The sequence below is a fragment of the Vombatus ursinus genome, unplaced genomic scaffold, assembly GCF_900497805.2.
Source record: "Vombatus ursinus unplaced genomic scaffold, bare-nosed wombat genome assembly UNPS02009205.1, whole genome shotgun sequence".
NCBI classification, from domain to species: Eukaryota; Metazoa; Chordata; class Mammalia; order Diprotodontia; family Vombatidae; genus Vombatus; species Vombatus ursinus.
The window spans coordinates 41,495,689-41,513,977 of record NW_020948983.1 but is presented as its reverse complement, the minus strand read 5'-3'; the positions used below and the strand labels follow the sequence as shown (position 1 = coordinate 41,513,977).

The 18,289-nt window shown below is 38.4% G+C and overlaps 1 pseudogene; it reads right to left on the bottom strand.

Annotated features, from left to right (window-relative positions):
- Positions 1-2,225: 2,225 nt before the first annotated feature.
- On the bottom strand, positions 2,226-15,221 carry LOC114035675 (annotated as a pseudogene).
- Between the last annotated feature and the right edge of the window lie 3,068 nt (positions 15,222-18,289).

Genomic DNA, 18,289 nt, shown 5'->3' with positions numbered 1-18,289 from the left:
CATCTTTAAATTTTAGTCATTGGCCTAAATGGCTTCTTTTCCGTTTTCATTTTCCTTTTGAGGTCCTTTTTTTTTTTTTTTTGGTGAGGCAATTGGGGTTAAGTGACTTGCTCAGGGTCACATAGCTAGTACGTGTCAAGTGTCTGAAGTTGGATTTGAACTCAGGTCCTCCTGACTCTAAGGCTGGAGCTCTATCCGCTGCACCACCTAGCTGTCTTTGAGGTCCTTTTAAATATACTCAGCATAAAGGATAAAGTGCTAGAGTCAGAGAGACCTGAATTCAAATAGCACCATGACTTACTAGCTATTTGACTAGAAAGGCACACCTCTCCTGTCCTCAGTGTTCTTACCTGTTTTGGACATGTTGAGTTTGAAGTGCCTACAGGACATCTAGCTTGAGATGTCTGACTGTGGTTCAACAGAAAGATCAGGGGATGATATAGAGATTTTGGAATCATCTGAATAAAAATGACAATTGAACCAGTGATGAAATCACCGAGTGAGATAGTATAATACAAAAAGAGAATGCAGCCCAGGACAGAGCCTGGGGGATAGCCATGGTTAATGGGTGTGATACAGATGAAGACTGAGAAAGAGAGCCCAGACACATAGGAGGATAACCAGCAGAGAACTGGGTCACGGAACTCTAGAAAAGAGAGACAATCTCTAAGGAGAAGGTGACATTGGCAAATACTGTAAAGAGGTCAAGGAGGATGAAGATTGAGGGGAAAAAAATCAGTCACTTAACACTGCTTGCCTCAGTTTCTTCATCTGTAAAAATAAACCGATGAAGGAAATGGCAAACCACTCCAGTAGCTTTGTCAACATGAAGAGTATTAAACAACTGAAACGCCTAAACAACAACCACTTCCTGACTCCAGACCCTCCTCTATCCACTGAGCTGCCAATCTGCCCTGGAAAGGCCACATGAGGAGTCCCTGACAGAGGCCATCACCACAATCAGACTCAAGCGCGACTGAATTACTCATCATGGCGGCAGCCCTGGTTGCGTGCAAATGAAAGAAAGGTACCAGAGGACCCTCTGTCTAGTCCTGTGGTATTCAATATTCCCACCTCCAAGATCTTCCTAACAATCAAGCCATAGGAGGAAAGTATGTCCTCCTGACTCCTTGGCATTTTTAGAGATGCTACTTTGCCCGAGGGAACATTCTTAGTTATATTTAGGGCTTAAATTAGAAAAACCAGCAAAAGAAGGCTTTATTTTGTGAAGCCACAGATATCTTTTAAATATTTATCACTGTATCAAATTGGGAAACTAATCAGATCTCTGTGGCTTAGGTAAATCTTTGCTTGAAATTCACTAATTATCAACAAGGAGTCTAAACTACAGCAATTGTCAAAAAACAAAGGAAAATATGTGACCCACAAACACACTAAATATAATTCCATGTCCCTTGCCTGCCTTAACACACGCACATTTTTTACAGTGTCTACCTCCTTCAAGTCAGAGAGCTGAGCTGCTTTACTTAGAGGATGAAGTTACCTACCTCTTGGGGAAGACTAACATTAAAAGACATAAATTGTACAGAATCAAAGAATTTTGGGATTGGAAGGAACTTCAGCAATCATTTCCAGTCATTTTTAATTGGTTTTTGTATCCTGGGCCCCTTTGGCAGTCTGGTGAAACCTATGGACCCCTTTTCAGAATGTTTTAAAAAGCATACAATAAAAAGGATTACAATATTACAATAAAAAGGAAGCCAACTCTGTTGAAATAATTTAAAAGAAAAATTTTTTTTTAAAGAATTTCATGTTCCGCAGTTTAAGAATCTCTGATCTAGTCTAATCCAAAAGTGAGTTACCTTGAGTAGGAAATGTTGGACGGAGAGGGAAGTGAGGGTCATGTGTAGAAGATAGTTTGCCCTGTCAGATCTTAGTGAAATACTAGAGAGGAATCATTTAGGGGTTGATAGCAGAGTTGTGGGATCCTTATGGCACTACTTTACAGAGAGCTAATATAAGACTTGGGAGATGGCCGGAAGTGTTCCCTGGATGCTCACACCCTGGGGCAAAGCCCCAGTCACCATGCCATAGTTGTGACTCTTTCCCCAGGCAAAGGATGTGAGGGTGTTTCTGAAATGAAGGGATTTTTCAAGGATTTTGCTTGGATATCTAGAATTTATTTTTGCTATTATTTTATTTTTAGCTCTGAAAGTAATTTCAATTTATTGATAATCTACCATTTCCAAGTTGGCGTAGAAACATTAGACAGTTTCTTCTTTAGCAACGTGGTCCTATTTGAGTGGTCCCGTGAAAGTTTTCTTCTCCTCCACAGTCTGGAACTGGCCATGGACAAATTTGGAGGTTATGTCAATAAACTTCAAATCAAACTTCTCCAGGATGTGATATTTAGTCAGCACCAGCAGAGACTTTCACAGAGGACATGCTTCTTGGTATCAACAACACAGTGTTTGAATAAGATAAATTGGTCACTTCACTATAATGGACAAAGCCTTCCACAGGGTTAATGCTCTTGGGGGGTGCATTGTTGATGATTAGTTTCCTGTCCTTGATCTGGTAGCCCTGACCAATCTTACAGATTTTTTTGTTGATCTCAGTGCGATGGTGGTAGCCCTTTGGACCCAGCCTCAGACACAGGGAAGGCCACACAAGCAGGATGCCAAGTTCCAATACAGACCACCTTATGCAGGCCCCAGTAGAGGATGAAGGGGAGCTTCTTTGTGTACCAGTGACTGGTGACACCTTTGTAACCATTCCTCTTGATCACTTCAGTCACATTAGTCATCCTGCCCAAACGCAGTGGACACAGGCACCTGCTGCCCCAGCTTCTCATAGGCCCAGTCCTGTTTCTCAGACATAGTGCCACCATTCACCTGGATTTCCATCAGGTGAGACTTCTTCTGCCTTAATGGTAGCAGACACATATAGGTGTACACAATGACTCAGATCACCTGGCAGTATTTCTTCATGTTGCTGAAGTCTTTCTCCATGTGCTTCTTGCCATCATCGTCTTGCCACTTCTTAGAATACTTGGCAAAGGTCTTCTTGGACTTTTGCCAGCTCTTTTAGAATTGCCTCTTACAATATGTATATATGTATATGTGTGTATATACATAGACATATACACACATATAAACATGTATATGTGTATATATGTATATATATGCATCTGTATGTGTGTATATAGATGTATGTATGTATATGTGTGTATGTACCCACACACGCATACCTTGGAGATATTGTGGGTTTGGTTCTAGACTACCTCAATAAAGCAAATATCACAATTAAAAAAAAAAGAATTGCCTCTTACACTCATCACTGATGTACTCAGCAAAGAAGGTTTTGAAGGTCCAGCATCCTCTGACAATTGTATGTAGCCCATAATGTCTACAATGACCATGGGAGGGAGGGGGGGAATGAAGTGTCTCTACAATGGTGACAGCCTCAATGCTTTGTTCTTGTTTATCTTTGAGCCAAGATCATCCACCTCTTGGATGATGTGGGTCATGTTTGCCACATAGCCCAGAAAGTCTGTCAGGTAGATGGGCTCGGTGGGGTCATCTTTGGGGAAGCCCCTCTCCTTTCACTGGTGCCTGCTGCTTCACTTTTGAGGCAGGAACCCCAAAGACCCATGTCTGGGAGCGGAAAACTTTTGGTGGGACTAGAAAAAGAAAGAAACCCAGTAAACAAGAGGCATTGTTCAGTCAATGGCAAAAGTGAGCACGTATGAACCAAACCTATATCGTTCAGCACCTATTTCAGCAGAGCACTCCATGGGAAGGGAACAGTGACACTGAGATTTGGCCTTAATTAGTGAACCCTGACGTGGGTAACACATAAGTCCTAATGGAGAATTACAGGATACATATACTTTATGGTAGGGTCCCAGCAAAAGGGTGCTGATAGTGAATGAAGAAGTTATGGATGAGAGCATCTGAGTTGGCTTTTAAAAGCCAAAGGAAATTATTAGTTGAAAAGGGTGAGAATGCATGAAATTCCATGCACACGTGAGGCAAAGGCATGAAGGTAGCACATATTGGAAAAGGGCACCTATCTGTCTATCATCTGCCCAGACAGAATGAACCCAGGTCCCTAAAATTTATTTATTTATTTATTGATATTAATTTCATTTTATTATTTTTTTAAATTTCATTAAATATTGCATGTAAAATTTTTTAACAATCTTTTTAAAAATTTTGAGTTTCAAATTCTCTCACTCCCTTCTGCCCCTCCCCCCTCCTTGAGAAGGCAAGTGATTTGATATCAAATATACAAATGAAGTCATACAAAACATATTTCCATATTAGCCATGTTGCAATAGAAAATTCTAACAAAACAATAAAAATAAAGTAGAAAAAGTATGTTTCAATCTGCATTTTTTATAGCATAACAGTATTCCATCACAATCATATACCAAGACTTGTTCAGCCATTCCCCAGAATTGGCATCCCCTCAATTTCCAATTCTTTGCCACCACAAAAAGAGCTGCTATACATATATATATATATATATATGTGTGTGTGTGTGTGTGTATATATATATATATATATATATATATATTTTACAAATAGGTCCCTTTCCCTCTTCTTTGATCTGTTTGGGATACAGACCTAGTAGTGGTATTGCTGGGTCAAAGAGTATGCACAGTTTTATAGAATAGTTCCAAATTGGGTATATTTCCAAATTGTTCTCCAGAATGGTCAGACTGGTTCACAACTTCACCCACAGTGCATTAGTGTCTACTCCCTAGAATTTATACTAGCTAAAGTATACTTGCTTATCTCATCTTGATTGGAGCAGGCAAAAGTAATAAACTTCCCTTGGCTGATGCCTTTTGATATGTAAAATTAGTGTTTGGATGAAGTTTTTAATGATGTATATATATATACATATATAGATATATAAATATGTTCAGCTTTCAATTTTTAATTGGTATTCATTTCAGTTAATAAGTGAAATTGTAGACAATCGCACCATTGTAACTGTACTTTGAGCACAAGACTAAGATGAGTGACATCTTGCCTTCTGATTTTCTCATTCATGAAAATCTAAAAAGGATCTTTCAAGGAAATTATGTTAAAGTATATTCCTTACCATATAACCCTAATTTCAAAAATACATTTAGAACCCCGTTATGATATTATTTCACATAGTTATACATACTGATAAAATGTAAATTCCTTTGGCAATTAAAGCCCTTCATAGCTGGGCTCCCACCTACTTTTCTAGCCTTAGTACACCTTGCTCCTCCTCCCATACTCCAAGGTTGAGCCAAACTGGCCTCTTTGGTGTTCTTCACACATAACACTCTTTATTTTTGCCTTCGTACTGCTATTCCCCATGTGCTTGAAAGGCACTCCCTTCTCACCTCTGCCTTGTAAAACCTTTGATTTCTTTAAGACTCAACTCCACGAACACCTTCTATTTCAATCATTCTACCCATCAAAAGGCATTCATTAAGCACTATACGCCAGGCACTGTGACAGGTTCTGAGATGCAAAGACAAAAATGAATCAGTACTTGGCCTCAAGGATTTTGTTGAATGAGATGACACGTACAACACAGGTAAGTATTTATACAAAATTAACACAAGGTAAAAAAAATTTTTTTTTGAGGGGAGGGAACTAGTAACTGGGAGAAATAAGAAAAAACTTCAGATACAAGACAAAGCTAGAGCTATAGAATTTGGAAGGAAGCAAGGCATTCTAAAAGAAGATGAGGTAGGAGTTCATTACTGGAATTGGGGGAGAACCAGCAGGAAGAGGAAATGGGAGAGAGTGTCCTGGGTGCAAAAAGACCAATTTTTCTGGACTATAGAGTGTGATAAGATTAATACATAATGAATTTGGAAAGGTAGGTTGGGGTCTTGAAGCTTTTCTGACTTTTCTCAGCTCTTAAAGCCCCCTTTCCCAAAATGACCATGTATTTATTTTGTGTGTATTCTTCATATTTTTATTTATTCATATATATTTATTCATTTTATTTATTCATATATTATTCATATATATATTTATTCATATATACCCAATAAAGTATAAGCTCTCTGAGGGCAGAGTATATGCTATTTATGTCTTTGTATCCCTAGTGCCTAACATAGTTTCTAGTATACAGCATGAACTTAATAAATGCCCATGGTTGGTTGGTTGATTGGGATCAGATCATATTTTCCAGTGCTTAACTGTATACAGAAAAAGCCTGATGGAACATGGTTAGCAACTAGATGAGTGGAACTATCAACCCTTAAAGATAGGGTTATCCAAAGCTTCCCAGGGATTATATCAGACAAATAATCTCCCTACACTGATGACAGGGGTTGTAACCAATCTACTTAGGTCAGAAAGGAAAACTTCCAGGGCCATACAAAATTGTACTAACTTGCTGTGGCATATCCGAGGCCCAAAGCCATAGAGGAGTGTCCTGGAACACTCGTTCCTCCCTAATTGCTGGATAATTATTGCATGTTTCTTCCTTTGTAAAATGTAATCTTGGACATCTGTACATCATTGGAGAGGAGGAGATGTTCTAACGTGGCCCCAGCCTTAGGGCTGAGATGATGAGTGTTATCACGTCTTTTTTATTCTTCAAAAAATAATTTAAAATGAATTAAGTTAACAGTGCAAGTAGTCGCTGGATTATAGGCATACTCTGCCTCCTTGATATATTCCTTGTGGGAAATCCTCTGGATTGAAGTTTTAGGGTAAAAGTAGGGTGCTAGGGGGCAGCTAGGTGGCACAGTGGATAGAGCACCGGCCCTAAAGTCAAGAGGACCTGAGTTCAAATCTGGCCTCAGACCAAACACTTGACACTTACTAGCTGTGTGACCCTGGGCAAGTCACTTAACTCTAATTGCCTAAAAATTAAAAAAAAAACAAACCAACAAACAAAAAAATAAAAGCAGGTTGCTAATCTTTTTCTCGGGACTGTAACCTAGTAACACAATCTGAGTTATTCTAAGAGATGTGTTTGAGCAGTTCACACAAAGTCAATTCACTGGGAAAATTCCCATTCTTCTCTTTTTTGGTGGTTTGCAGATCTTTTCTTAGAAAGCATTTCTTTCCTTTTAAAAAATTCTATGTCCCTACAAGATGGAATGTAACCCATTGCAAATAAACCCAGAGCTCAGAGATTTGAAAGAGAACCAATCACATGTTTTCATTTTGGAATAGGTATGACTTTAAAGAAATGTTTCAAAGACACACTAAATAATTTAGACCAACATATCCCCAAAAGAAAGCTGGTAGGAGACAATAGGATGTATCAGCTTTGCATGAACTAACCATAGAATGGAAAAAGGCTCTCATGTAGCAGATTTTGATTGAGTTTCCTTTTCACTTCAACACTGTTGGTTTCAAATGTGCAACATGTGAAGGAACATGGTTTTCTTCCCTATGCAGACACATCAGGACTCTAGCTAGAAAGGACACGTGATGTCATACCTCTGCTCAAAAATCTTAAGTGACTCCCCATTGCCTCCTGAGCAGAGTTCAAAGTCCTCTGCATAGCGTTCAAGGCCTTTCACAGAATCACACTACCCTCCCTACCTTTTAGAACAGTCACTCCCCTGAATATACTCTTCCCTCTTTTTTCACCAAAACATTTGCCAAAGTCTCTCGTGATATCCTTGTGGAGAAGATGCAGTGATGTGGATTAGATGAAAGACATCAAACATAAAGCCCAAGTCTGCCACTCCAGGGAGGATATTTGTCTGATATAATCCCTGAAAATCTGTGGCTACCTCTATTGTGAGGGGATAAAGCACCTCTCACCTAGTGGCTGACCATGTTCAATCAGGCTATTTCTGTATACAGTTAAATATTGGAAAAACTGATCTGACCCAAATCAACCAACTACGGGCATTTATTAAGTTCCTATTGTGTGCTAGGAGCTGTGTTAGGCACTGGGGATGCAACCCACAACACTCCCAAGTAAGCCAGAAGCAGATTAAAAAAGTAGTTGAGAAATATTTAACAAAATAAATAAAAATACAACAAAACATAGATAACCTTAATGTCGTTTTCTAAGTCAATATGTAGCCCTCAGGGATTCTTATGTGCAGTTTAGTGGCCCCTGTTTCTATGTGAGTTTGATGCCACTGGGTTAGATATAGTGGAGCTATAATTTTTTGAGATTCTGGAGGAACCTCTCTTAACTCACAGCATAGGTCCCCCAGCAAAGATTAGCCTAGGTTCAGTATTGAATGTGGCTTTGTGCCCATTGTGAGTTTGTGTCCACTAAAACCACAGTTCACAGGCCCCTACTGATGTATTTACTTTTATAAATCAATGAATGAACACATTTAGTTCAAAGCAATAACGTAGAAAGAAAATTAGCAAGAGAATATTTCCCCATAATCTGGGGAGACAATCCCCACCAAATTAATGCACTATCTGCAGGAAAAGAAGACACATATAGGAAGTATGTAGAGAGGCACAAATTTAGGGAGCATGTGCTCCTGGGAGACACATAAGGAGGAACAATTCACATTTCAAGGCCATTGACGTGTTCTAGTGATATCATTATCCCACTCCCATCAAGCCTGTTCCCTATTGGTCCTCACCAGACACATAATCTCTGCCAGATGCCCCCCACCAGATGCTCTTTGGCTGGGTGCTGCTCCGCTAGATACGTAGTCTTTCCAAGATGCTGCATGGTTGAACCAAGTACATGGGTTTAGGACATCTGCCTACTTCTAGCTTCTGCCATTAGCTGAAGTCCTTATCAATAGTACAGTCTCTTCTGTGTTAAGAGTATTTTCTGTAATGCTCTTTTAGTTCAAAAGTCAGAAAGTTTTTAACAGTGTGTGAATATATTTTAAATGGCCAACCCAGCATAAATCAGCAAAAGTCTTGGGTGGGGGTGAGAGGAACACTACTAGATTCTTTTTTCCGGTAACCAGAATTTTGGCTATTGAGCCACTCATATCTGACAGAAAATTCTCAGGCCTGGATGAGATATCCTTATCTATGTAAGTGCATTTACCTCAGTTTCCTCAATGGTAAAAATGGAGATGATATACCTACCTCACAGGGTTGTTCTGAGGATCAAATGAGATAATAGAAGAGAGAAGAGAAGGGGGCCTAAGGTGGAACCTTAGAGGACATCCACAATTAGCGAGCAAGATATGGATGAAGGGCCCACAAAGGAAATCAAGGAGAGGTCCATTTGGTAAGAAGAGAACTAAGAGAGAATAATGTTATGGAAGCAAAGGACAAGAGTACCCAGAAGAGTGGGTAGTCAGCAGAGTCAATAGTAACAGAGCAGTCAAGTAGAATGAGGTCTAATGAAAGGTCTTTGAATTTAGCAGTTTAAAAGATTGTTGGTAACCTAAGAATGATTAAGTTCCATCAAATGGTACATTTGGAGCCAGATCATAAGGGACTGAGAGCTGGGTCTTCAGGGTCATCATTATGAGTTTTGTTTATCACTATAATATAAATGTATGGGAGTGCCAGTGAATAAGAGTTTGATATCATCTTTTTTGTTCGGTCTGGTCTAATTTCTGCCCTTTCTGGATTGTGTATTGACTGTTCTATAAGGAAGGCATTAGACTGGAGTAAAGAGCCAGATCCCTGAGTTTTTTGTTTTGTTTTAAAGAGAAGAGGAACCTCTGTAACATCTTGCTCCTTTGAACAAGAAGACATACAGAATAGGGGCTCACCACAATGGCTTAGGGCATTGGAAGCAGAAAGGGAAATTGTTGAATTATATAAAATAGGGCATCCTTTTCATTGTCTGGTAAGTTGAATATTCTGCTTAGATTTGCACTGTTCCTGAAACATTGGTATTATAAATTTTATTATAGCCTGCAGTTTTAAAGAAACTGGGGGCTGCTGAGAGCAGTTGGGCTGACAGCAAAGGGGTTTTATGGCCCTTGACAGTAGTTCTTTGGAAACGTAAAAATGAGCTACTGTATCTTACAGAAAGGAGCTAAACAATGATGTATTCTGGCTGATGCAACTGGATTAACCCATTAATAAAGAGGAGGTGAAGAGAGCAATCTTGTTGAATGTAATGTATGCTAATGATGTGACCTGGCTAATGGAACCCTTTTCTATATTCTGTCACTGCACACATCAATTATGCAGCCTCAATTATCATCCTGTTTTTGTATCATGTGGCTGAGAAATGGGAGACTTAATAGGGATGTTTCACCCAATGAAATGCCTGATTAGATTATGAAAGCTGAAACTCAGGGAAGAAAGTTTTTTTTTTTCCATTATAATCTGATTTAATTAGCTAAAAGATATGATTTCCAGTTTGGGTCTTTAAAACAGTAGTGTTCTATCTTAGGATGAGCTCTGAAAATGACTTCATATTTTAATACCTTTGGTGCATATACTGATCACAGCTCTTTCAGAGAGAAGAATATTCAGTGATATACAGCAAATTAGATCAGGACTGGTGTTTGTCCTCATAGGACTATATTTCCAGGTACCATTGACCAAATATCAGCTCACCTTATTAAAAGGAATGAAAAGGAGGACTTCAGTGAAATTTGTTCATAAAAAAATACTATAAAATATCATGACTATATCAGCAACTTAAGGACAACCCCAAGAATAATAATAATTCTTTCTCAGAATCTAATTAGGAATGCTTTGCAAGCATTTCTTGATGTCTTGGGAGCAATAGTCTGATGAACTTATTTTCTCACTTTAAAAATGAGAAAAGATGGATACAAAGGATGGATCTCACGTTGTTGCTGTCTCCAGCTGTGTAGAAGACAAGACTCTCAGGTAAAAGACTATTAGAATAATAGGAACTTATAGTTGAAAGTCACCTTAAAGTCATATGGGAGAATCAGATTGGTATAATGTAGAAGTTCTGCAAGTGTGGCATGGGAACCCTGGGGATCCCCAAGATCCTTTCAGGGAATCCATGAGGTCGAAACTATTTACAAAAAAAGATATTATTTGTCTTTTAAAATACTCTTCCCTTTTCCAACTAAATATGTGTGAAGCCAGACATTCTTCATATACTTTAACCAAAACAATATATCACAACAGACTGACTACATAAGCAGATATGAGAATCCAGCTGTCTTCTATTAAGCTAAACAATAAATAGATTTGCAGCAATGTGGAAAACCATGCCACTTTTCTCACTAATTTGAATTGTTTTAATTAATTAGTTATTTTCATAAAATGTTATTTGTATTAACATATGTCTATTTTTATTATTGTTAAATGAATTTATAGATATTTTAAATTTTTATTTTAATTTCTAACAGGGTAAATATTGATAGCTATAACCCAATAAAACTCTTTGTGGTTATCAATAATTTTTGACAACATGAAGGGATCTTTGATAATTTTTAAGTGTATAAAGGAGTCCTTAGTCCAAAAAGTTTGAGAATAGCTGGTATGGTAGAAAAACTGATGATGGATATGGAGTCAGAAGATGTGTGTTGGAATCCTGGTTCTGAAACCTAGTAGCTATGTGACCATACATAAGCCACTAAATTCTTGGAGTTTCAGTTCCCTCATTGACCAAATGATGATAATATTACTTGTACCATCTACTTGTTATTATGATGAAAGCACTTTGTAAACTTGAAAGTGCTATGTGAGACTATATAGGGCCATGTGGAATGGTGGATGGAGAGCTGGCCATGGAGTTGGAAAGACCTGGATTCAAATCCTGCCTTTGACACACTAGCTGTGTGACCAAGGGCAAGTCACTCAACCTTTCAGTGATCCCAGCATCTCTCTAAGACAACAAATAGTAGAGCAGGTGCTAATTGACATTGGTAGAGAGTTTCCTGACAGGTAATTCTCAATGCCAATGAAATCAGAGTCCAGATTATTCCCATCCCCATCACAAAGCATACTGTAAATGTGATTATTATTATCTCGTCTAACAACCCATACACGAATCTTCTCTACAAAATCTTCAACAACTGAGAATGACTAGATCCTATGAAAGGGAGCTCACAACTTAACAAAGAAGCTGATTCCATTTTCAGTTATCTCGAACTGTTAGGAAATTCTTCTCCATATTGGACAAAAATCTACTTCCCTGCGATTTTTATTTGTTAGTCCTAATTTCACTCTTTGGAGACACACAATAATAATAATAATAATAATAATAATAATAATAAAACTTAATCCTTCTTCCATATCATAGTCCTTCAACTACTTAAAGACAACTCTCCAGTCCCCTTAGTCTCTCTGTCCACCATTTTCACCCCCAAGTCTTCTCTTCTTCAAGATAAACATGCCAAATTCCTTTAACCAGTTTTCACATAGCATGTGGGTGAGGGGAGTGCACGGAGTGTCCAGGGAGGATTAGTACCTCTGGTGTGAGGGCTTACTGAGCCCTTTTCAGGGCTACTTATCCACTTTTGGTGTCCACCTTTCACCTATGGCTACAAGAAGCTGTGGTATGTGCTATGGCCATACCCCAGTAAACTCAGCAGACAAGCTAAACCAGGTTGAGGGTAACCAACAGGCTTCAAACCCATTGGGGAGTTAAGGGGATATCCACCTCAAGCATGGGAAGATTTCCTCCTGGTGGAATGGGTGGATGAAAATGATTTGTTCCAATGGCCAAAAAGGTGACTGAACCAAGTGCTATGGAGCACTTGGAGCTTGGTCAGACATCAAAGGTGCCAAGGTCATCCCTTGGCATCTCAGGTCACAGTCAGTCATCTTGACTTTTGTCTTGCCACTGTATTTTGATGACTCTATAAAAGAGAGTGAGGCTGATGGCTTTGTGCAACTCTGCCTCACTTTAATCCAATTCCTATGCAAGTCAAGACTTGGTCTTGATCTCCACATGCGTCACTGGGCCTACAAGTTTAGTCAACCTGTTTTCCAACCCAATTTTTTATTTCCATTGTAATCTTAGGCCAAATTACTTCACATTCCTGTGCTTCGGCTTCCTCTGAGGTAAAGTAGAGGTGACAATCTGTGTTTTTTAATCTTTTGCTCTCTTAAATGTGAATCAGAGAAATAAGGGAAGCTAACAGAAGGATGAGTACAGATAGAATGGGGAAAGCATTCAAATATAGTTGGTGGGACATAATGAAAGAACAATTGTGGGGCCCTAAACTAATTAATGGCATATAATTGCTATTATAGGGTTAGCTAGGTGGCACAGTGGATAGAGTGCTGGGTCTGGAGTCAGGAAGACTCGACTTCCTGAATTCAAATCTGGCCTCAGACAGTAGCTATATGACCCTGGGCAAATCACTTAACCTTATTTGCTTCGGTTTCCTCATCTGTAAAATGAGCTGGAGAAGGAAAAGGCAAACCATTCTGGTATTTTTGCCAAGAAAACCCAAATCGGGTCACAAAGAATCAGACAAGATTGAACAAATTACTGTTTCAAAAATATTTATAAGTAATATAATATAATTTATAATTATATAATTAATTATACATAAATATATAATACATTGATATAATATAACATATTATTGTAGACAAAATTCAATTGGCGATATAAACCAGATGTTCTGTTTTGTGTCCTCTTCTCCTCTCTCTCTACCCTTTCTCAGTGACATCATCAGTTCCCACGTATTTAAATTATTATCTCTATTTAGACCACTCCTAAGTCTAAATATCAAGCCCCAGATTCCCTTCTGAGTTTCAGTCTTGAAACATTAACCACCTATTAGACATTTCAAACTGTATGTCCAAGAGAGATCCCAAACTCATCATGTTCAAAACTGAACCCATTTTCCTTCCCCCCAAATTCATCTCTTTTCCAAACATTTTTTATATCTGTAGAAGGCACAACTAGTCTTTCAGTCTCCTAGATATGTACCCTCAACATCTTATCTTTCCTTTGTTTATATATCCAATCATCTGCCACATCTTGCCATCTCTACCTCCACAACATCTGTCACGTCTTATTCCTTCTCTCTACTCACACAGCCACTACTACAGTTCAATCCTTTATCACTTCTTTCCAAGGGAAGTGCAATGATTTCCTAATTAATCTCCATTCCTCAATTTTCTCCCAACTTCAATCCATCCTCATCACAGCAGCCAAAGGCATTGATTGAGCCAAGACATGTTCTTACTCAATAAGCTTCAGTGGCTTTCTATAGCCTCTAGGATAAAAATAAGTTTCTCTGTTTGGCTTTTAAACTGTTGCACAATCTGCTAGTAGTCTATATTCTCAGCTTTATTACACATTATTCTTCTCCCTGTGCTCTATGATGCAGCCAAACTTGCCTTCTCTCTATTCCTCACATAAGACATTCCATTTCCTATCTTTATGCCTTTGTATTTGCTGACCTCTATTCCTGGAATGTACTCCCTCCTCATCATTACCTCACAGAATTCCTCTCTTCCTTCAAAAGGAAAGAATTATCACTTTCTAAAGGAATCTTCCCAAATCCCCCCAAATGCTGGTGCTTATATTTAATGATATAAAATCAATCTTCAACTGATTCAGAGGTAATGTTCTTAGAAAATGGAGAGAAAGTAAAAAAATATGAATATTGATATCGTGAACCTTTAGGAAATAAGGGATTAGGTTCCACAAATACCAAAAACTGTAATCTTTCACCAGAGATTGCTGAAAATATATTTTTCTGTATACAGTTCTTTATAACAAAGCATTAATCCTGATTGTATGCACATTTCCTAATACAGTAGCCATGAACTAACCCCTAAAATGCAGCACACAAAATAAAATTGGTAACATGCAAAACATTTTTATCACTAGTAATTCCCTAGAATTCTGTAATCTTTTATGCTAATGTCTCAAAAAAATTTGATTTTAGATATTTATTTTTCATAACACATGAAATGTATAGTACCATAAATATTATACAGCAAGTAAAATTCTTAAAATCAGGACATTTTTAACCAAATCTTATCTTCCACTGTGTCAAATGATGGTGTGAGGGAGTTGTACTGTATGCTATACTTCTGTAAACCTCTCTACCTTGGCCACACTCAGAAAACCAAGAGAGTTGTTGCTGGGACTTAAGTCACTGTTGTCAGTAGACTCTGAAACTGGTGAAGTCTTGACATTACCTCTGACATTGTCCTTCACAGCAGATAGATAGATAGCTTTGGAGATCATGAAGATCATATGAGCTTGAAATAATCCATCAGCAACATCTGCTTCATATGCTGGTTGAGATCCTTAAAGATCTAAGAATATGGGAGCATAGCAGAGTAGAGCTGATGTTTAATCTTGAGGCTACAATCAAAGATGGGATAGACAACTTTGATGTCTCTAGCTAGCCAGTCTCTTAGACGGATGGTGGCTACAGACATTCCGGCAGGAAGTTTTATCTAATAGCTTTATTTTCTCATTAAGCCACGTCACTGACTTTGCACACTTGGGCTTAGAGCTCAGAGGATTTGCACTTCGCTTTAGGGGCATAATTGCAACATAAAACTTGAGTTTTACAGGCAAACAATGAAAATATGCAATGAATGCACAGAGAGCTCTTTACAATAGTAGGGTGAACGAGACCAATGAAACACCTAGTAGGATACCAGCTGCTCTGTCTCTCATTTTTTTCTCTACTGTGCATAGCCTGGAATGTCTGGTTGCCAACTCAGAAGTGAAAATGTGGTTACTAATAAACTCATGAAAATGCTCAAAGTTACAAAAATTAAATGCATGAGTGTGGGGATTGACTGAAGATACACATAGGGATTTTTTCCATTATTTCTATTTGTATTACCAGCACTTAATACAGTGTCTGGTATATAAAAAGCACTTAGCAAATACTTATAATTTGTTTGATTCATTGGTTTTGTAGTTATAACTAAGACTTTTGTCCCTAAGTCGAACAGGGAACTTGTGATTCGGACTAGAAGATGGATATTTGCTAGAACATCCCCTAGACAAGAAGAAAGTCAAGAAATCCTTAAGGGGATTATTTGTCTTCTTGAGAAAACACTTTTCAAGCATACTAGGAGCATTAATTTTCAGGTGGTGCTAGAAGAAGTCAGCACTGTAGGAGCTGTTAGACTTTTTGATAGAATCCTTACAATGATTTCACATTAACCCCAGTTCCTATGCTCTGCATTTCAGACAAACTGGTCTGCTTAGCATTTCTTGCACAGGACACTTCAGTGTTCTGTCTTTTGTTTTTTAACTTTCCACAGGCTGTACCTGAAATGCCCTTCCTCCTTTCCTCTACCTCTTGGAATCCCTATATCACATCAAAACTCAGCTTAGGTGCCATTTCCTACAAAAAGTCTTGCCTGATCCCACCAACCATCACTGCTTCTCATCCTCCCCACCCCAATTACTTTGTATTCATTCTACATTTACTTATCTGTGTGGATATTGTTTCCTTCTGATAGAATGTAAACACCTCGAGTGCAGGTAATTTTTCATTTTTGCCTTTGTATCCCCAGCATCTAGCATAGTGTCTAGCACATAATAGGCATTTTAGTAAATATTGATTGAATTGTTGAAAGGAAAAGAATAGGGAGACTCATCTAGGATGCATCCATTGAGAGACTGAGATGGCTGTATAGACACTACCTAGATTACAGCACCCTGTGGAAAGACCAGAGCCTGGTCCTCTGCCCTAATTAGAACTCTGAATGGTATGATAGTATTATTTAGAGCAACATTAAGGACCTTTATCCTAGTTCACTGAGTCCTCCTTCAGGGAATATCTCATTTATGGCTTTTCCCAGAAGCCATGCCCTGGATCCTACTATATTTAATGCATAACTGTCCTCTTTTCCTTTTGAAAGTCGCATTGCAAGTCATATATAGTAGTAACAACTCAACATCATTCCCCTAGATTCTACCTCCCCACTAATGGTCACTTTTTTGATCCTTGACATGGACGTTCCTTGATTGCATTTTTCCCTTGTGGAGTTATGTGATGGCCAGAGCATCCTAGCTTCATAATTCTCAGGACTATTTCTGTCTCATGGTGTTATCAATAAAGGCAGCATCGATAGGATATGTGAAGCGTCAAGCAGGGACAATGAGACATCAGAGCAGATGTGAAGCAGTGGACAAAAGATGTTAACAAAATCTATTGGGAGTTTGGGGAGTGCTCTGGCTAGAGAATGAGGCTGTTTTAGGGATCAGGGCAGAAGACATGTCTCCACAGGAAGCTGAATGGCAAAAGTTTAGTCCTAGAGAAGTGAAGTCAACAGTGAAAACAGAAGAAGCTGGGGTATTGGGGAGAGGCATAGAAAAGGTATCGGGGAAACTTTAAGGAGATTTGAAAGTGGAAGAACATAGGGACCAGAACATTGAAAAAAATGACTCAAGCCTGGAAAATCTTCCCAGTGGCAGCAGGCCCCCATGGTACCACAGGGCCTCTACCTTGGTTTGCTATCTTAGTAATTATATTCAAATAAAAATTCAACTTTAAAAACAGATTTATTCTTCAGCCATGATCACTATCAGAGTATTTTCTCTCTAATGCATGTTCATGTCTATGAATTCATTTTTCCTTATCCTCATAACAACCTTGTGAGATATGGAAATATAGATATTACAATTTACAAATGGAGAAACTGAGGCCCAAAGTGGCTTGCTTGAGATCACAAGGTAGCTGTAAAAGTAGACCTATTGACTATGAACCCAGTACTCTTTTTTTGTAGAATACCTTGAGGTAGGAAGAGAAATGTACTTCTTTTAAATAAAAAAAAATCCCTTTATAGAAGGGAGAAGCAATATTTTCATATTTTCTCTAAAACTCTAAATGCAGAATGTAAGCTCTTAAGTCATCCCACAGTTGTAGAGGGAAATGTTTTTAAACACTGTCTGGAAAAGGTATTAACTACCACCAAACATTTTCTGCCACTAAACAGTTTTATGTTATCGGGTGCTACAGACCTAAAGTAGGAAAAATGAAAATTTGGATCTAATTAACTAGACAATTACCTACTTCCACAAAGTCCTACCCTGATGCCATGAAATGGTATGGAAGTGACATTAAGTTCCCGAAGTCTATGCTAATGTTGCTCAAACTCTGACAGCCTCTGCCATGCTGAAAAGGTTTCAAGGCAGGTCCCAAAACAAGTCTATGAACTAGCATAGCTAAGTACAGAGAGACTCATCCCAGTAGAGTAGGTGTGTGGTGATGAGTTCTTCGGCCATGGCAATCCATGAAACATAGACAAATACCAAATAGATATAGGTCCTGAACAGCCCCCTTCTGTTTTTGCGATGACAGTGGAAAATTGGTGGAAAGGGGCCAATCATAGTTTCCAACACCAATTATAAACATTAACTTGGTTATTGGTACACTAGATGTGAGAGACTTATCCCATGATGATCAAATAGACAAACTACTAGAGAAACTGAATCATATGGATCTAATATGATCTCTCTTAATGAAAACAGAAGTATAAAG